Source organism: Lycium barbarum, chromosome 2, assembly GCF_019175385.1.
Source record: "Lycium barbarum isolate Lr01 chromosome 2, ASM1917538v2, whole genome shotgun sequence".
Lineage (NCBI taxonomy): Eukaryota > Viridiplantae > Streptophyta > Magnoliopsida > Solanales > Solanaceae > Lycium > Lycium barbarum.
In genome coordinates, this window is record NC_083338.1 from 34,855,333 (window position 1) to 34,877,182 (window position 21,850).

A 21,850-nucleotide genomic window follows, 5' to 3' on the forward strand; every position below is an offset into this window, starting at 1 on the left:
ACTTAGTAGTGGCTGCACCATTTTTGTCATCTTAATACACATACCTGAAAATAAAGTAGAGCGTAAGAGCTTTTAGCTGTTGTTACAAACATACATATTAATTAAACATAAAGACTACCTAAAATTAAAATAAAAATATATGAAATAAAAAAACTTTGTGTAATGATCCCAAATTTGGGGTAGTACATACATTTTGCCCTTAATTCTCCCATTTTATTAAAAAAATAAACTTTGTTTAATGATCCCAAACTTCAGATGTTTTTCTATCATTATCCCCAAGGCTAGGGTCTCAAGTACAAGGAGTTGTTCTTTTCTGCTTTTTAGGTGGATTACCCACAAAGTATTAAGGCATTACCATGTGCTTAAGTTGCAGCAAATAGTGATGTTACTGAAGTATCTTATATAGGAACCTCCAAATCTACAACATCTATCCTTTTCATATGAAAAATATTAGAAGTTTAGGACCCATTCAGACAAGAAAAAAGAAAGGTATAAATTAAAAAAAAAAAAAATGGCTGACAAAGAAAGGCTAAAAATTTAAGTTAAAGACATTAGACTCTAACGTGAGCTTCTGTTAGTATGTTTACACTTAACACTTAAAAAAGTTAAAAGACTTAAAGACATAGGCTTGGACATATTCTTAAAAACATGAGCCTTAAACAATCATGTGAAATAAGTAGACCAAAAATCAAATTAATGATTAAAACGTATAAAATATTTATAATTATTTATGAAAAACTAATATTATACATATAAATAATTATAAATTTTATGTATATAATTTATCGGTTTGGTTCGAATATTTATTCAGTTATTTTTTAATAGAACCACAACCAAACCAAATATTATCGGTTTTTAAAATTTAAAACCAAATCAAACCAAACCAAACCAAATGTCAGTTTTTTTATTCAGTTTGATTAAATTTTCGGTTTGGTTTTGGTTTTAACCAAAACCGTAAACAGCTCTAGTTACAGTTAAGTCCTACTGCGCAATAAATTAGTGTGCAAAGTCACTTTGGTCACTTTTTTTTAATGAGTTATTTTGATACTCGAACCCACTTTTTGGATTATTTAAGTTGATGACTCCAACTTGTTGAGCTCCAAAGTCATCTTTATAGTTGGCAACCTCAAAATGATATTTTTATCTTATTTTTGTTGGAGTGTTCAAGATTTTAAATCAAAGTCTCCTCTTATCATTTTTTCTATAAAACTGAGTGAATGACAGGAACACTTCATCAAAGTATTTTTTTTTAAAATGGATTGATATACAGTCCAGATTGATCCATGAAAACTTTATCGAAATATTTTTTTAAAAAATACATTTTTTATTTGATGTTATATATTACTATTATATATAAATGCTGATGTTGCGTTTTAGGTCGTCCTCACAGGGCCTTTTTGGCATTTCATTGAGTTGGTTTTCGTTGGGAGTGCTGCATTGAGTTAATTGAACATCTGGAATGGTACGGAATAGCCATAGCCTTTGATTTAAGTTCCTTTTTGCATTCCACATTTAAAGAGTGACACGTGCTTACAACTTTAGAATTTTGCGGTCTCTCTTTCATTTTGCCTCTTTTGTAATTCAATATTTCTTCAATTGCCTCTACACAACTTAATAAATAAGAAAAAAAAAAATTGTGATGATCTGCTACGCCCAAATTCAGTCTGCATGCATCCCTTTTATTTTATAAGCTTTTGCTCCGTTTTAATTTGTTTGTTGACTTTTCTTTCTAGTCCGTTTAAAAAAAATGTCTTTTTTTTCACAATTCTTTAATTTCAACTTTTCACATGACATGTTTAGGACCACAAGATTAAATAATATTTTGGTACATTCTACATATTTTTAGTTTAAGACCACATGATTGAAAAATATTTTTTACTTTCTTAAACTTTGTGCCAAGTCAAAACCAGACAAATAAATTAAAACTGAGGGAGTAAAACATATACTCCTATAATTCATGTAGGAGTTTCTTATATTTGAACATTGTTTTAAAAGGCAGTGTCAGGACTTTCCCCGAAGCTCGCCTCGGGGTAGGGCAGTGGCAAAATGCCGTGGGGCTAACGTGCGGGGCTTAGTTCCTATGAGGCTTACGCCCTAAGCGCCCAACCGTACGCCCTAAACACGCCTAACGCCCAACACCCAGGGCTCGCCTAACAGTTCTTACACAAATTATATTTTAAATTCCTTAATTAAAATCATTCACCCTCATAATTGTTTAACAAAATAATGATACTTAATAGTTTTTCATCTATAGAAATAGAAGATTGGGTGTAACTCATATAACAAGTCGTAGTATTGGATATTTATTATTTGAGAACGTCGTGAGGGTGAATATCACTTAATGTTTTTGAAAAAAACACATAGCGGAATTGTACATTTTCACTTGTCATTGGTCATAAGTCCTATGTATCAGAATTATCATATAATTTTATTTTTTGTTCATGAAGAAGTTATGTTTTAATTGTAATATTGATAAATTTTATTGATTATTTGCTTATAGGGAGATAAAATGAATAGTATGATAGTAATAGTGTTTTAAGAAACTGTGTTTTTTTCCGTGTTTGAAAGTTAAAATGTTAGAATTGTTTTGCATTTCATAATAGCTTTTATTTCATTGTATTGTTTATACTTGTAAAATTATGTTATATATAATTACAAGTTATAAGCGATGTATAATGGATTGCTTTAATCATTTTTTGTGAGGATGCGCGCGCTCACACACACACACACACATATACATACATACATACATACATATATATATATATATTCATTTATTTACAGTTTTCTTTTATTTTTTTTATGTAATTTTACCTATTTAAAAATATTTATTGTAATTATATTATTTTAAGAAATACTAAAAATTAAATACCCATGGGGCTTACGCCCCGTGCCTCGAGGCTTACGCCTCGTCGAGGCGTATGTAAAACGCCCCGCCTTATGCCCCCGCCTTTTAAAACACTGTATTTGAATGGAAAATATTTTCTCAATTAAATATGTGCCAGTTGGAAGCACATAATAGAGAATTCATGCTTTATTAACTTAACCATCTCATTTAAATTCCGAATGAGAGGGTTAAGCATTTCCTAACAAATCTTAATTATTTTGTTTCACTGCAAAAGTTGAAAGAATAACACCTACTATGATATGTTTTCATGGTATGGGTAGTTTAAATAAATGGATATTATAAATTAATTTAAAAGCTTACTTGATATTTTTCGAAAAACTACTAAAGTGTCATATTTTATGATAACTTTTACTTCATTTGTGATGATATTATAAGAGCCAAATATTTTTTTAAAATATAAAGATAATATTAATATTAAGAACTAATACATATTATGCCAAAAATTTATTTTTGGTTAGACATTATACAAAATTTGACTTCCCTTGGATACACAGTTTTGCACGATATGATGTATTATAAAAGCCTGTTATATATTTTTATGACAAAATGCACAATATCGTAGCATTTCGAAAAAGTTCCGACAAAATGCACAACATTATGTCTATTCTAATCGTGAATTTGTTTGTTAATTTTTAGGTTTAAGAACTTGTCTTATTTAATCCTATTGCAGTAAAAAGAAAAAAAAAGTAGCTTCGAGTTCAATTCAAAATTCATAGATAATATTTGCTGTTGCGCTGACAGTCAAATATTTAAGCGCACAATTAGGTAAATTATTCAATCTGATCTAAAGTCAATCAAAATCAATTTACGTTTCAATATTCAACACTCATGGATAAAAAATATGAGTGCCATTAATCCTACATATGGTAAAGCTTATATTCTCAAAAACTTTCAATGAAATAAAAAAGAGAAGAACATTTATATCATGCGCAGCGTTTGTTTGAAAAAGAAAAGAAAGTCTAAAACAAAAAAAAAAAATCTTCTTTAACTTTCAAACACTTTTGTACTATGATTTAGTTTTTAGAAATTTGTGGAAATGTCGAACTTCTCTGTCAATAAGTTAATGCCACAAAGAGCAGAAAATAATTATAATTTAATTTTTAATGTTGATTTTTGGGCATGGGCAGCTGAAACTAGTAGTCATACTATGAGGAAAGCATTTTTATTAGGTACTCAAATAAAGTATAATAAAAAAACAAAGAATTTAAAATATAATTAGAATTGGGCAAGTTGGGTTATTTCGCAGTTTTAGCCCATTTGAGCCCAATATGTTTCAAACTAAGTAACTTTTAGGTGGATCAATAACCCCCTTATTTATTAATTCAACTCATTTTGAGATGTTTAAATTCAGTTCAATCAACCCATTTAACACCCATGATGAGAAATGTAAAGAAATGAGAGACAAATGTGAAGGAGAGGCTTTATTTACTGAAACTAAAGAAATGATCAATGGGGCCGGTGATACTTCTTGAAAGATTTGAGAGAAAGAAAGGGATTTATTTTAAGGCCGCTTTAGGAGTGAAAATAGTTAATCAATAGATGGTGATAATTCAGGTACTAAAAGGAAACAACTGATAGTTGGAATGTGAAACTTGCGAAAAAATGATGGTTCATGTGTGTTTTGACCATTAACTTGACTTGGGTATCTCCATAGCAGGAGTAGATAGAAATGCTCCCAACTTAGTAGGCGTTTGGGAATGCGAATTCATTAACTTGACTTGGGTACCTTATGGAGTTGACTTCCCTGATGGTCCTACTGGTCGATACACCAATGGCCGGAATATGGCTGACTTACTGGGTCTTTCTCTTTCTCCAAGCTTTAAGATTATCTACATCTCCTCTTATAATTTGTTGAAGCGCGTGATCATGTTATTTAAAAGGTTATGGTGTTAAAGAGCATACATTGTATTGCTTAATTAAGTGTCAAACACGCTTATTCACGTGCATGGGTAACAGTGAGAACAGAAATCTCTGTTTGATATTGTTAGAAAATAGATTCTAGAAACAGAAAATATCCTCCCACTTAGTTGATGCAGAGATCCATGGTGGCAGAATTCCTCCTGATTTTTTTAAAGCCAATAATGTTCGAGTTTTCAGCAATTAATTCGAATTTCTCACAAGAACAAAATTATGATTTGTAGTGAGTAGTAAGAGAAGAAGATATGTATTATAATTGTTATTCGTTTTGGAGAAGATACGGGTATTTAAAATATTTTTAGGAGTCCGTTGGAATCAACAGACTCAAAACCTTACCAACAGACATCTTTTAAAATTAACCGTCACCTATCTCAAATTTGAAAACTTCTTAAAAGTAATTTTCTTAATTAATTAAAAAGAAAAAGGTTTAAATTAAATATATATATATTTTTTTTGATAGGTGACTAAAAATATTATTAATTTCAGCCTGCTTAATAATACAGCCAAACTTTTTTATTTCCTCCAAAACTATTTCCAGATAATTCAAATCAGGTAACATAAAAAGTGTTTAAAAACACTTCTACTTTCTTCAATCTTAGCAATGAGGACAAATTTCATTCTCCCAAATACTCCAATAACACTAACTATTCTAACAAATATGATTCCATATGTTGAAAATGTGTGTTCATCTTATATTCTTATCTGAAAGTTTAAATCATTAGAGAGGTCATAGATTGATTTATTTAACATATCTTTAACATCTTTTGATATTTCTGATTATTTCGTACAATATTTTAATTTCTAATCCGCAAACGTAATTAGTAGCATCATTTTGTTATTAGTGATCTTGTTTACCGTATGCTAGTTTTGACTTTGTCATATCCATTAGCTTATGTTGTTTCCTTAAATTGTAACCGAACACCTTGGTTTTGATCACTACATTCCACCTTTTGCAAGTGCAACTGGTGATGAGTTATTGCAAGGGGTGAATTATGCATCTGGTTATGCTGGAATTCGCAACGAAACAGGAAGTCATGTTGTAAGTATAGTTGGATATTTGCGACTTATCCCGCTATAATTATTTTTGTTACTTTGCTATTAATCTTGTGAAGCAAAATGATATCTAATTAAGTATATTATATGATAGCAATATATCTTAAGAATAAGAAATTTTATCTTCTTGTTCAAATGTAAATGGAAATAAATATATTTAAGTTTTCATAGAGTTAAAGATTTGGTATAAACTCTTGATTTAATGTACAAATTAGCGTAATTATGTTAGCAAAAGTATTTTGGAATAGTTTAAACCAATCAATTGGACTTCCTATTTAGACTTCATACAGACTTACCGGTATTACTAACAAATAACATAGGAGCCTTCCACCAAGAATCTTTTTCTCTAACTATAGCAATTCTGGAAGATTATTACTCTCCTTGTCCCAATTTAAGTGATATAATTTGACTAGGCACAAAGTTTAAGAAAAAAAATGAAAACTTTTGAAATTTATGGTCTAAAATAAGTCATAGATATTGGTGTGGCTGTAAACCATTTTATTAAGGATAAAAAGAGAAGTTTTAAGTAAAATTATTTTTAAATATAGAAATATATCATTCTTCTTGGACAGACTAAAAGGAAAGTGCATCCCATAAATTGAGACAAAAGGAGTATTAGATCTATAATTGGCAAGGGGTGTTCAATCATATAAAAACATTTTATATTTTGCACTATTGGGGCTAAAAAAAAAATAGGAGCTAATTTTCATGTCGCATGTCTTAAAAAAGCAACTTAATCTCAGAGTTAGAATGTTTGAATGGTCACTCAACCTACAGTAATTGGCTACTAAAGTCACTTATCTTTATTTTGTCTTTTAAAAGTCATCTAACTTTGCCTAGTTAGTCTTCATGGTCATTTTAACCGCACTTACAATTTTTGATACCTATTTAATGATGTGGCACCTGTAAATTTTTAAGAAAAGATATTTAAGAAATTAAAATCAATACTTGCATTTACTTAGGTCCCAGCACACCCTAAATCCGACTCAATTAAGGGTCACCTCCTTAAACCTATGGTTCATCTTCTCCAAAAAGGTACCCTCTTCCCGCATGCTTGAGGAAGGGAATAATATTGCGGAGGTGGTTGAATGAATAATTTATCTATGGCACTCCACTGCAAGTATCCGACAACCCCTTCACGCAAGAAGATGACGATCATGATGTCTTGAACACTGGATACGCTTCAATTTCCTATCAAGTTGCACCCTGTCTAAATTCTGTTCAAGTAGTGATCTACATCATTCTTCATCCTTCGCGATGGTCTTGCAAGCAATGATGATTGACGCTTTCACTATAGAACAACTTGCAAGTTTGACTAAAGCAGTTGAAGGTTTGACAAAGCACGTGCAAAAACTAGATGCTAGACTTTCGAAATTGAAAAATAATTTGGGGAGCATGGATGAGAGAGAATCACGCCTATAAAGCTTTCTAAAATTCAAGAGAAAGGACAGTCCTCCACAAAGAAAACTACAACAACCAAAGAAATTCAAGTCTTCGTTGAAGTTTTGATTTCTGTTGACCAATTGATGGACTTCATCACGGGGGCCATTACAGATAAATCTGAGTCCTCATCCAAACCTTCTTTCACGTATGCAAAGCCATATACGCAATTGATTAATAACTTGAAGATGCATGTTGGCTATCAACCTCCTAAGTTGCAACATTTTGATGGCAAAGGAAATGCCAAACAACATGTAGCACACTTCATCGAGATATGCAACAATGCTAAGACTTATGGTGATTATCTCGTTAAGCAGTTCGTCCAATCTCTCAAAGAAAATGTTTTTTATTGGTACGCAAATCTCGAAATTGATTCTATAGAGCGCTAGGAGTAGCTGGAGCAAGAATTCCTCAACCGTTTTTATAGCACACGACATATCGTTAGTATGATTGAACTTACAATGCTAAATAAATCCCTTTATTTGTCCAAATATGATAAGGTATGATATATAATTCTGCCATTTCATTTGACTCTATATGCATTTCATGAAACATAAGATAAGACATAATTTCATTAAACCTTTTTCTTATCCTAGCTGAACAAGATAGATTATATAATCACGCCCCTCCAGTAAAGCTTAATCAATAATTTGTCCTCTAAGATTAGCTTATATTTGATCGTCTATTAGAATCAAACTAAAATTGTTTGATACTTACAAAAGAGATTAATTTTCAGGGTGATCGGATTTATTTGGGCAGGCAATTGCAAAATCATAAAGTCACAATTTCTCGTATTGCTGATCTACTGAGGAATGCAACCTCAGCCAAAAAGTACTTGAATAAGTGTCTCTTCATTGTGGGAATAGGTAACAATGGCTACATCAATAATTTTCTCTTGCCAGATATATACCCAACAAGTCATTTGTACACACCAAGTCAGTACGCAACAATCTTGATATAATAGTACTCCCAACAATTAAAGGTTTGAATAATCTTCTTTTGGTGCAAATTGTTACATTCATATTTTTTTTTAAAAGTAAACGTGTTATAAATAACTGTTTTGAGTTGATTAGAATACTTCTATGACTGATATTGGAATTTTATTGGTACTAGGATTTGTATGAAGATGGAGCAAGGAAAATCACCCTTTTTGGACTGCCCCAAATAGGCTGCATTCCACAAAAGTTGAAAAAACACAGCACACTATTATGTGTGGATTCAACAAATAAAGCAGTTCAATTATTCAACAAAAACCTAAAAGCTCTTGTTGATGATCTTAATACCAATTTACCAGACGCACAATTCATATATATAAACATTTACAGCATTTCATCGCCGATCGGTATGTTAACATTAGTTTTATCTATACCGAAACAGATTCAGGATTTTGATTTAATGAGTTTAATCTTTAGGTTTTACCCCCAAAATCATTACACTTTTGAAATTATGGGTTCATAATCTAATTTATATATTACTCCCTCCAATTCAATTTATGTGATAATTTCATTTTTAATCTATTTAACAAAGTGTGTCTCCTTTTATATTTGATAACTCTGTAATTTTAACAGTGTATATGACTTGTTTAAAGCCACATGATTTAAAGAGAATTATTGTACATGCACACATATTTAGTATAAGATCATAAAATTCAAAAGTGCCTCTTATTTTCTTAAACTTTGTGCCTAGTAAAATTAAACTAAGTCACTTAATGAAATGGAAGAGGGTAAATTTGTAATTTTTCACCTATCTCCATGTACAAAAACGATGGATTCATATGAACCAATTACTTATGTTCTCCATCCGCCACTGTATACATAGGGGCGGAGGTAGAAGCACAGCTATGGGTTCATCGAACCCGATAATTTTTGCTCAAATATTTTATTTGTTTTTTAAGAAGTTATTTAGAACCCAATTACTAGCCCTTGAAGCTGTCGTTCTAAAACTCAGAGCTCATAAAATTTGAATTTCTGACTCCTCCTATGTCCGTTTTATTATACAACAGTGTAATATATTATCAAGTTTTATATCAATTTTCTTTTTTTTCTTTTTTTTCAGCTCTAACTCTTTTGAATTATCTATGCTGCCAAGTTTTGAAGACCATGCCTGAAGGGCAATGCATCGCTGGAAAAGCTCCATGTCTCATTAGGTCTATACACCTCTTTTATGATAATTTTCATCCGACTGAAATCGCCAATTCCATTGCTATAAATAGAGCTTACAACGCCCTTCTACCCTCTGATGCTTATCCTATGGATATTCGTCACTTGGTCATGGGCAACAAATTATCATAAAGTTAAGGATAAGGTTTGCGTACATCCTGCCCTTCTCAGATCTCACTTTAGAATCACACTGAATATGTTGTTGTTGAATGGTGGTCACGGGCAACAAACTGTACAATGATGATCAGTAATTTTCATGTGCTTCGTGATTTTAGTGGATATTTAATGTAATAACCTTCTACGACGCTCTATAATGAGAATTTCCATCGAGCGCGCTTTGTTTTATGGAGTAAAATGGTTTATGTTCCAAGACGTTGATCTATGAAGTTATATATTGGGCAATTAGTCTTTTTTTAAATTGGCCTTTTAGGATTTTTTTTTTAAGAGAAAACAATACAAAATGTCTACTGCACACAAACTATTTACACGAGAATGCCCCTTCATGAACTAATTTACTACTACTCATTCGGCTGAAATATATTACCCGAATGGGCCATCACTTTTGTTTTGCATTGCTGAAATGCAACTGACGCCGAAGCACACAGCCGACATCAGCAGGTAAGTTATTTCTTTTCTCTTCTTTTTTATCTTATTCTAGTTTTTTTCTCCTTTCCTTTTTGTTTTCTATTTTAAATATAAAATTAAATGCAGTAACAATAATTTTTAGATTAATAAAATTATAAACAAAAGTAATAAAGAAAATACTAAAGTCACTAACTTATTTATTAAAACTAGATTAATAGAATATATATTTCGATGAATTTTTCTCTTTTGAAAATAAAAGCAAAAACGCATATCTAAAAATAATTCTAAAATAAAATATCAAAATTAAGCTTAACTTCTTTCGTCAAAATTAAGCTTAACTTCTTTTGTTGTATTTTTAGTATAATTTTTCTTTTCTTTCGAAGGAATGAACATGTCCTTTATGATACCCTGTCAGTATATAATAAATATCATATGAGTATCATAAAGGACTGAAGAGTTGTTTTTAAAAGAAATGAATCAGTTCTTTATGATACCATATGAGCATATGTTATATACCATGTGGGTATCATAAAGGACTGAGAAGTGTTTTTTTGTTATTATTTTTTTTATACTCCATCTGTTTCAATTTATGTGAACCTATTTCCTTTTTAGTCCGTGCCAAAATGAATGGCCTCTTCCCTAATTCGGAAAGAAAATTGACTTTATGGAATGATTTACAGCCACACAAATATTCAAGACTTATTTTGAACCACAAGTTTCAAAAGTCTTCACTCTTTCTCAAGTTGTGCCCAGTCAAATGGGTTCACATAAATTGAAACGGAGGGAGTAATTTGTAATAAATGAGTTGTGTTTTTTCCCTGAAGGAATGAACAATTTCTCTATGATACTCTGTTAGTATATGAAATATACCATGTGAGTATCATTGCGGACTCATGAGTGCTTTCTTTTTAAGGAATGAATAAGTCATTTGTCATATATACCATGTGGGCATCACAGAGAATTGAGCTATGTTTTTTATAGAATGAATCTGTCATTTATGATACCCTGTCAGTATATAATATATATTAGGTTGGTAGTGTTTTTCTTGAAGAAATGAACTGACAGTACTCTATGATGCCTTATCAGTATATGGTATAACATCTTGATATCATAGAGGACTGAGTGTTTTTCTTGAAGGAATGAATTGCCAGTCCTCTATGATAACTTGTCAGTATATGGTGTACTAGGTTCGTATTTTTTTTTTTAAATGAAACCACCAAACTGGCGTGAAATTTATTAAAGAAATCCAAGTATTTATAGAAAAATCCAAAAAAAGAAAGCAAAAAACTATGCTAAGCTATTCTAACATTACAAGTAGAATTAACATTACATAATATTCTAGCAAGAATCAAATTCTAAACAACTAACTTTTAGACAGCCTTGGCTTGTATTCATTTTTCACACCTTCAAGTCTCACAGGTGGAATGAATCAAGCTCTTATGAAGTGTCACTTCAGGCAATGTTGATTGTAATTGTCTTCCCTTTAATGTTTGCTAGTAATGTGTCATGCTAACTGTTGATCAAAGTTGTTGAAGAGTTGAAACTCCATCTACTGATCTAAACAAAACCAGATCTTGTCACTTGGAACTCAACCTGAAATATCAGCATTTTCAGTAGGCTGAACCAATGGTTAATACCGCACACTAAAAATAAGGATATTGCAAGTTTTGATCCACTTCCAATAGTAGAGATATCTGGCTAGAATTTTGTGGTTGTGCGATGCTCCATTTGATCCTGTAGTGTCCTTTACTGTGATTGCATATGAGTATTTCCTTGATAGTTGCTGTCATTGTCATTGATACTTCAAAGTTTTGATGCAGTTTTGATTCTGAAGTTTGACATTTGGCTTCTATCCATGTTAAGCAATCTCCTTCCCTGAGATGGAATATCAGTGAAGTGATCATACTCAATTGTACCTGCAAAATCAAAACCAGGTTAGTGAAAAAATCTGCCATACAGTTGCCTTCCCTTAGCACATGTTTCACCATCACATCCTTGTTCTTCATACAGTTTTGAATGGACCTAACAATCATTGTAATAGTCCAAGGCACCTCCCATATTCCATCCAAGATTTTCTCCATAGTGAGTGAGTCTGTTTCCATAATAAGAGGTTGCAGATCATGTGTAATACAAAACTTTAATCCTTCCTCCAAAGCTAATGCCTCTGCTACAAGATTTGTACTATCTACAATTCTTCTTGCCTTTGCATATATGAAATCTCCAGTATTGCTTCTTACAAAAAAGGCAACAGAACTAGGTCCTAGATTTCCCCTAGATGCTCCATCAGTGTTGCATTTGTATCCAATCCAAGATGGCTTCCAAGTTGCTTACTTACAGGTTAAAGGAGTTCTTCTATTCTCCAAGTATTGTACCAACTCTTTGGTACTTTTGGTAACCATGGATATGTATGCTGTGCAAACATGAAAATCTGCCTACTCACTTTATGTATGACTTTTTGCACTGATAATGTTCCTCTATGCCTTCTGGTGTTTCTACTTTTCCATAGTTGCCACATGATGAAGGTTGGCATTGCCTGATAAACAGGTTTCAATCTCGAGACACAGTTTGCATTCCACCATAATAACACTGCCTGTTTTGTCTGATGATAATGTTATACCCCGTATATTTATACGTCGAATTATCCGCAAGCAAATCGACTCAGATAAAAAGCAGAATCATTTTCAGACACGAAATAGAAATCTTTAATTTTCAATTTTTATTAGAACATAAATTGTTTATAAATTTTATCTAGTGTAAAAATATTATTGGGGATTAGGAACTAATTAATTGTGATTAATTTATTAAGTAGGAATTAGTGATTAATTAATTTAATTATTGAAAGTGGGCCCCACCCGAAAATTAAAAAAAAAAGGAGATACAACTCAACAAATGATTTGGTGATTCATTTAGTGGGGGGACACGTGTAGGGCTATAAGGGATCATATAAGTGATCAAGATAATGACTAGTTAGGATTCATTTCATTTTTTTGCAAAATTGGAGCTAAAAAAAAAAAAACAAGAACAATTTCCATGGCTGCTCACGGCCAGCCATGGATGCAGGTGAAAAATTAATTTTGTTGCTTAGTAATTCAAGTTCCAAGTGATATACAAGTTCAAGGAGGTGATAGCAACATTGGATATCGAATTGAGGAAGAAGAAATTGCGAAATTGGAGCAATTAAGAGTAGAAATTCCCCCGAGAAAATTAAGGTAAGATTTTCTTGTTTTATGGTGTAATTATGTTAATAGTATTGTAATGGAGTTATTAAAATTGAATTGGACGAAATTGGAATTAAGAAAATGCATGAAATTGATGTTATGGGAAATTGTGGGTTGAAATGGATGTAGAGAAGTTGTTGGGTTGTTAGAATTGTTATGGGCTAAATTGTGAGAATTTTATATGTATATCTCTATTGTTGGTATTTCTGTGTTAACAGGAGAATAATTGGAAATTCGGGTTAGGCGAATATATAGGGGAAATGCTGCCCGATTTTCGTTAAGTCCGTAAATAATGAAAAACCCTTAACGGGAAAGTATAAGCCAAAGAATAAGTTTTATAAGCGATGGGCTACGTATTTATGAACTAGAAAGTATAGTTACTAACGTTAACGTTACTCTTATATTAAATAGGCTAAAAGAGCGACGAGGCGAACGAATTTACGAAGAGTCGCTAACAGGTATGTAAAGCTGTCTCTTCTTTCTTTTGGCATGTCTTAGATTTAAGTGATGAATGATATGAACTTTGGGGGTAATCCAATTCATAAGTCTTGAGTGCGATTCATGATTCTTATTCACTTTTTGATGTTAGAACTCTTAAGTGATTGAGCTCCCCTCTTTAGTTTCCTATACGATGGATAATAGTCGATATATATAAGATCCTAGTCTGTTCCAAAGGGAACAACCATAAGGTGCCAGTTGAGTTGTGTATATGGTTTTACTAATGATTTCGAGGAAATTAGTTTTATACTAAAGGAAACATAAAGTTTTATTTTCAAAACCACTCCGAAGGGGGTGCGAGATTTTACTATTTCATTTCATTTACGATTTATGTTTACATTCCATAGCATCATCTCTTTGTATGAGTATTTGTGGATTAAGTTGTGTTGACATGGTTGTGATATTAAGCCGGAAGCAGCTGCCCGAAGGGGCCATCATTATTAAGCCGGAAGCGGCTGCCCGAAGGGGCCATCATTATTAAGCCGGAAGCGGCTGCCCGAAGGGGCCATCATTATTAAGCCGGAAGCGGCTGCCCGAAGGGGCCATCATTTCTAAGCCGGAAGCGGCTGCCCGAAGGGGCCATCATTATTATGCCGGAAGCGGCCGTCCGAAGGGACTATTGTGTTATTATGCCGGAAGCGGCCGTCCGAAGGGACTATTGTGTTATTATACCGGAAGCGGCCGTCCGAAGGGACTATTGTGTTATTAGCCGGAAGCGGCTACGAGCAGAATATTCTATATTTATATTGTGTATGCTAGAATTTGTGTAAGGGACCACATGACATGGTTCAAAATGCTGTTCCAGGTTACTCCCGGGTTGCTTTCTAAACTTGCTTACTGTTGCGCTTTTCCTTGTTTTATGATTCCGTACTGCCTTACATATTCAGTACATACTCCGTACTGACCCCCTTTCTTGGGGGGGCTACGTTTCATGCCCGCAGGTGCAGATACTCGCTTTGGTGGTCCGCCAGCTTAGGATTCCCTTTCTGCTGTCTTGGAGAGCTCCGTTGTTCCGGAGTCTAGACTTTTGGTTTGAATCTTATGATATATATATATATGTATATGTTATCCAGGGGTACGACGGGGCCCTGTCCCGTCATATTTCGCTATTCGAACTCTTAGAGGTCTGTAGACATATGTTTGGGTTGTGTATGGGTTCTGTTCAGCCGTGTCTACGCGATGTGCTGTGGTATGATGTTCGTCTATAGTGGCAGCCTCGTCGGCTTGCATACGATGTTGATATGTGATGGCAGCCTTGTCGGCTTGCGTATTATTTCATGATATGACTAGTTGTGACTCCTCAGGAGACAGTGATCTGAAAACATATATATGTAATCTGAAAACATATTTATATGATATGACTATATATATATATATATATATATATATATATATATATATATATATATATATATATATATGTGTGTGTGTGTGTGTGTGTGTGTGTGTGTGTGTGTGTGTGTGTGTGTGTGTGACGATGTTACAAACTATGCAGTTCGCTTACAAGTTTCCGTATTGTCGTAGTTTTAGTTTGATGTTATATGTAACAGGTTCGTATACGGGTGCCCAGTTCGGGCACCAGTCGCGGCCTACGGGGTTGGGTCGTGACAGATAAGATCCTATAATACCTGCTGCAGCTGAAAAGTACCTCCATATTGTTACACCCCGTAGTTCTATACATTGAAATTCATAAGTGTCGATCACCCCAAGTGTGGATTTTGGAGTTACTTTCAAGGGCATGTATGCTTGAATGCGTTTAATTTATGATCATGAAGGTTTAGGTCAGGTAATAAGCCACGAGAAGATTGGGAAGCAGGTGAATTTTGAAAACTAGGGTTAATGGTCCAACTTGGGGGAAGAATATCTTTTGGAACGTGACGAGTTTTGAGGCAAAGCAAAGCCTAGAGTGAAGTTCATGAAGCCCAGTTTCCAACGCATCAAACCGCTCCTCAATAGGACATTGGCGTAAGGAGATATGGACATTACAAGTTGGGATGGCATGGCAGGCTAGGAAAATAGCTTGCGCGAACATGCCAGGGAGTGGCGCGAACGCGCAGGAGGCCAGAGGCCAACTGTCATGCCCCGAACCATGCCTTGGGCATAACACGGCACTCGGGCCTTGCTTGCATGTGTCCGAGCGAACCTCATGGCTTGCTTGTCAACATGGGCATCAAAATAATATAATCTATATGATGCAATTTAAATGAATCATGAAAATGTAATTGCGCAATAAAGTCTTGAAATTATCTCATAGCATGAAAAATCATGAAAACGTAGTAGTCTACAAACATGAAAGCATAACTGACTCTGTGAACTAACATCTGTCTATGAAACCTCTAAAACATGTCTGAATACTAACTACTAGGACATGGCCCTGGACTACCATAAACTGAATACTAGTGCAGACTCTATGTTGAACCCCGAGAGGAGTGGGGCTCACCAATAAGCTGATAACTGAGGTGATCCCTACTGCGCAGGTGTATGCTCCTGAAAATCGGTATCTGCACTGTGAAGTGCAGGCCTCGGGAAAAATGGACGTTAGTACATGGTGAATAGTACTAGTATGTAAAACCTGCTGAAATAAAGAACATGGCACAACATAGGTATAGTACATGAACTGAAACTGAATATAACTTGAACATGAGCATGAAACGTGAGTAAAGTCTGAAAATAGTAAATCAATGGAAATGCATGTATATAAAACTGCTTGTAACGTGGGGAATGCTATAGCATAACCGACAACATGATCTGGTACTTGCGTCCTACCATCAGAACACTCACACCTTGCCAGGGATATGAGATTTAAGTAATAATAAGCATGTAAGGATCCAAACTGCATAATGAAGGTGTTGCCTCCTTGGTGACAACCCTTATCCTACGGTGGCTACGTAGTTTCAGGCTTTACTGAGCCTTCTCGGTTAACTAAGCAAATCCCAAAAACATGAACATGATATAGTTGGCTAAGAAGCCCATGATTTTTGTGAAATAACTTGTAATCATGATTTTACGAAATAACTTGTAACATGGTTTCATGAAATATTTTGTAACATGGTTTCATGAGATAACTTGTCATAGTCTTGCAAACATGTTCTTGATTCATGAGTAATAACAATAGTTCACAATTATATATATAATTGACTTGAAAACATGCTAGATAAAAATCATAAAGTTTCATATAAACATAATGAGAACACATGAGGAAGAATTCATGATTCATAGATTAAGCTAGGGTTCCTAATAACCGTAATGGAAGATTAGGAATAAAAATAACGAATATAGATACAAAATTCATAGACACAAATACATAAATATGGGCTACCAATATGTTGGGTTTAATGCCCTACGGTTTGAACTTCATGAATATCAAGAAACGAAGCATGGGGAAGAATGTAGAGATTCCCACATGTGGATGGAAGTTCTACATACCTTAATTGCTTCAAAACTTGAATTAAAGACTTGAATTTTGGAGAAGATTTCCTAAATCTTGATTCTTGAACCTTGAGATGGATTTTCTTGAAAACCCTAGATTAGGAATAATGGTTTCTTGCTTAGATTATTAGAGTATATGATAGAATTGAGTGGGAAGGGTTTGGATTGACCTACCTTGATGTTTTGGATTGTTGCTAGGGCTTGGAATTGTGAATAATGAAATAAAAGAACTCAAGGTTTGAATTTATACAAAAGTGAGGCGGAAATTATATGGACATATTATACGGTCTGTATAATATGACCATATTTTATCATGGCACAAAACAGAACGTCAGGTTGAGGTTTCATGAATTATGGACGAGTTATACGGTCCGTATCAAATTATATGGGTCGTATAACCAGTTCGTAGAACATGACCAGTGAACGGACTGCTCTGTAATCCTTCAGTAAAATGGCCATAACTTTTTGTATAGATGTCCCTTGACCCCCATAATATACCGTTGGAAAGGTATTTCAAAGGAATACAATTTCATTTAGGAAGTTTTTCCAAATTCCTAATTAATAAAGGGGTTATGGTCGTTGGAAATAAGACCTTCTACAAACTCACTTGCAAACATGCCCCGTAGAGTGGCTTCCAACTCTGCTTTGCCCAAAGACATTCTTTATGACTTGATTAGTTTTCAAAACACTTCCTATAACCCTCATATTGGTTCCATTATATTATCATCTTATGAGTCAAACCTTCGCCCGAAGCTACGAGCAACTTAGCGCGAACGCGCCACCATGGGGCGCGAACGCGCTGAGCAAATTTTAGGCTCGGGTCAGAGATGAAGATTATATGATCTGGGTATAAGAATATATATATGACATTTGGAGACCGTAGGGAGTAAATCAGTTAACACGTTACTTGATGAGTGGCCCTCGTAACCGTAAGTAAGGCGGGGCCCACATGCCAGGATTTTATAGAGGACATATGAAAAGTTATATGAGTAGTACATGGGAAGTTGAGCAAGTCTTAAGAAGGACCCTTGGGCCGAGTATGGGCGTAAGCCCTAAAAAAGGATGATTTAAGGATACGTTTTCGGATGATCTGATTTGGAGGGGCCAAAACGCCATTATAAGTTTGGAATTTGGAAACGCAAATGAAAGTTGTAGATAAATGAAAGATCTTTCGAACCATAGGTCGTGGGCCCTCATACCATATCGGGATCAAGAGTTATGACCTTTTTACTGAATGAACGCGCAGGAAGAAAAGTTAAGCCTGCGCGAACGTGCCCAAAGGTGGCGCGATCGCGCTGATCGATTTTTGAGGCGGTGCAGGCAGATTATGGAACTTTATTTAAGGGGACTTAACCCTTATTTCTTCATCTAAACATACCAAAAACCCCTCCGAACCTCTGGAAAGTTCCCCCAAACCTCCAACACCAAATCTTATCCCAAATCAAGTTTAATTCCCGAATTCCGGTCCAGACAGCGTATAGTTGCTATTATAAAATCGTATTGCAGTGAATCTTGGTTTGAAGGCAAGTTGGAAAGTGAGGATATTGTGGTTCTAGCAGAGGTAAGCTATGAATCTTCATTTATTGAGATTGATTTAAGTTTATTTACGGAGATAAGGTTATTAAATAATCGTATAACGAATTTATAGGTTGAGAAATTGGACAAAACATCGTGTGGGATGTTTATGGAATATATTGGTATGGATAATAGTGTTTTGATGTTGGTATTGTTGTTGTTGTTGATTGGTTGCTGAATTGTGATTTCGGGCTAGGCATATAATCAGGGGAGATGCTGCCTGAATTTCGGTAGATTCTAAATGGATTTAAATTGAAGGCTTAAGACAAGTGTATGATGGTGAGCCCAACAATAGTATGAATGGTTTTATATGTAGATATCAAGACAGAGGTAGGTTGGAAAGTCGAGAAGCGAGCTTCTAGGCATGTTTAGGCTTGTCCCTTTCTTTCAAAGGCATGATTCCTATGTTTTGATTCCATAAATGACATCCATAATATTTTTACTCCTAGAAATGCCAGAAGTCTATAATTTCTGAGGATTCTTATGATGACTCCAATCTTAGAGACTTCCAAGCCTAAGGTTCTAGATGATTTCATGACGTGACTGAGCGTGCTATATAACATATGGCCTCAGCTTATGTCTGAGCGTGCTATATAACATATGACCTCAGCTTATGTCTGAGCGTGATATATAATATATGGCCTCAGCTTATGTTTGAGCGTGCTATATAACATATGGCCTCAGCTTATGTCTGAGCGTGCTATATAACATATGGCCTCAGCTTATGTCTGAGCGTACTATATAACATATGGCCCAGCTTATGTTATGGATCATTCAAAGTGAGACATGATAGTGGTGATTATTATGGTAGTGATGAAGATCCTTATTATCGGAACAAACCCAGCAAATAAATAAACTCCAAAGACTCTATTCCTAGACAGTGTAGGGATATTCATATCCTTGACCTCTTAAGTCCCGAAGGGGCATCCATAAGTTGTACGATTTCATAATGTTGTCAAATTCTCGAAGGGGACATTTATAAGGTTTTCTCTTTCTTATGCATTTTACATTTGATTTTTGCGTCTCGAAGGAGACAAATGAAAAAGGGGAAGAAGTTCTCATTTTGCGTTAAAGTTGCTCCGAAGGGAGTCTTTTGATGGTTTCCAAAGATTTTCATGCATTTGCATATTCACATACATGCACGACATCATTTCATAGGGAAGGGAAAAGGGCTAAGGCGTTATATACGCAAACCACCTGATCAGCTGGTATACAATGATTATGATGGCCGAAGAGGCCATTATGCTATTATGCCCGAAAGGGCTGCGAGCAGGGTGAAGGCATGCATTATATATATACACATACTCATGCTGCATCAAAAGTTCATATGCATACATGTTTATCAGAGTTGGTTACAGGTACAGATTGAGTCTGTTACTCTTTTATCATCTGAGTCGAGATATATAGTTTCAGTTCTGCCTTACATACTCGGTACATTATTCATACTGACGTCCCTTTGCCTGGGGGTACTGTGTTGTCACGACCCAACCCCGTGGGCCGCGACTGGTATCCTAACTGGATACCCATACGTACCTACCTGACAGAATCGGCGTACCAGACAGAATATTTCAAATAGGTGTTTACAGATTCAAGCCAATACAGATACGGCGCGCGCGAAAATATATATATACATATGCATACTGAAATTTTTGCATAAGCCGATGAGGCTAACATAACAAACAGAGTCACAAAATCGTACGCACCTACCTGAACAGATGTAACCCGTAATCCACATACATATCTACAGGCCTCTAACAGACATATAGAGTCAGATGACGGGACAGGGCCCCGCCGTACCCAGAATTATCATACATACAGAATATACAGATGTCAGAAGATATATACCAAAAGTATTCGCTCCGGATCAAAGGAGCTCTTCAAAATAGCAGAATCTGAGTCCTAGACTGGCGGTGTATCTCCAGGTGCGTCTGTACCTGCGGGCATGTAACGCAGCCCCCGAAGAACCGGGGGTCAGTACGAAAAATGTACCGAGTATGTAAAGCAGAAATATAACAAACGTAATCATAGTCTGAACTGGAACCTTGTATATATATAGCGGACAGAACCATAAATCGAACGGACGGACGGAATCATAATCCCAACAGACGGACAGAATCATGGTTCAGACAGACAGATAGAACCGTAACCATACAGACGTACAGAATCAGAATCCATACGGACATACAGACAAAATCGTAATCCAGACGGACGGACAGAAGTATGCCGGACAGAATTATGCATGCAGAGTCATACATAATCATACAGAATCATACAGAGGCATGTTCTTATATAAATGCTGGTGGCACATGCATACATACATACAGATCCCGGCCCTGTCTGGGGGCGCGGTAACAGAACCCGACCCTCTTAGTACGGGACGCGGTGGACAGACAGAATCAGATCAGATCATATGCCATCCTGGCCGCCATCCCCATACACAGATCATAATATCATATAGATATAAACAGATCCTGGCCCGCACACCGAGGGACGCGGTGAACAATGCAGAGGAATATGCACGATAACAGAACCTGGCCCGGGACGCAGTGAAGGAATGCATTGAGACAGCCACGAACAGATTAATGAGAAACCACATACATACCGACTCAACATACAGACTCAATCAAACTGAAGGGTGCCAAACGGCGAGTCAAGTCAGAGTATCCGGATAGTATGCATAATACGCGCCTATGTCCTACTTGGGAAGGCACGACAGACTATTATCAGGATCAGATTCTCAGATGTCCAGAAATCATTTTGTAAGATTTGCATAAAAATAGTCATTTCATAACCAAAATAATAGTCCAGATGTTTTCTGAGAAAATCGGACAGAACCAAAGTAATTAAGGTTATACAGAAGGCATCGGGCCTTGTGGGCCCACCTCGGACCAACTCGGGGCGACATATGTAAATTACTGATAATAGACCTTATGAGGTCATCCATAATCATTTGGAAGTGTTCCGACTCCGTTTGGGAAGGTTTCGTGCAAAAGTTCACTTTGAAGGCATTTTATAAGGAAATGGTTTCAATTGTACTGAAGGAATTGGAGCGGATTTCCATCTCGAAT